Here is a 592-nt window from a genome sequence, read left to right as displayed (position 1 = left end):
GGGCACTAGCCTTGCGCACTAGCCTTGCCCACGAGCCTTGCACACTAGCCTTGCACGCAGGCCTTGCACGCTAGGCATGCTTGGGCCAGCAGCTCCCGCATCAAGTCGGCGGGTGTAGGCACGGTTGGGCGCAGATCCCGCATCGCCTCGTCGCGTCTGGGCGCAAACCCGTCGCGTCTCGTTGCGTCTTCAGAAGTCGTCGCTAACAGCACCTTTGGTTGCCACTGGTGGTTAGGCGGGTTGGTTGCGCAAACCCTATAGGAGGGTGGCATGCTGCGGGGCGCTGGAATGCGCAGGCTTAGGGCGTTTTTGCCCGGATAGGCACTGGAATGTGCTGGTTTTGGGCGTTTTTGCCTGGATAGGCTAAGGAATGGGCATGCTTTGGGCGTTTTCCCCGGATAGGCACTGGAATGGGCTGGTTTTGGGCGTTTTTGCCTGGATAGGCTAACGAATGGGGCATGCTTTGGGCGTTTTTGCCCGGGTAGGCACTGGAATGCCTGGCCTTGGCTGGGCATTGCTGGGTTGGGCTCCCTTGGCCTTTCAGGCGCCTTGGATGCTGTCTTGTGAAGACCATGGGCACAAGGCCATGGCA

The sequence above is a fragment of the Tasmannia lanceolata genome, unplaced genomic scaffold (genome assembly GCF_043159265.1).
Source record: "Tasmannia lanceolata isolate RefF3 unplaced genomic scaffold, GAP_Taslan_0.1 ptg000080l, whole genome shotgun sequence".
NCBI lineage: Eukaryota > Viridiplantae > Streptophyta > Magnoliopsida > Canellales > Winteraceae > Tasmannia > Tasmannia lanceolata.
Note: the sequence above shows the minus strand (reverse complement) of the source record.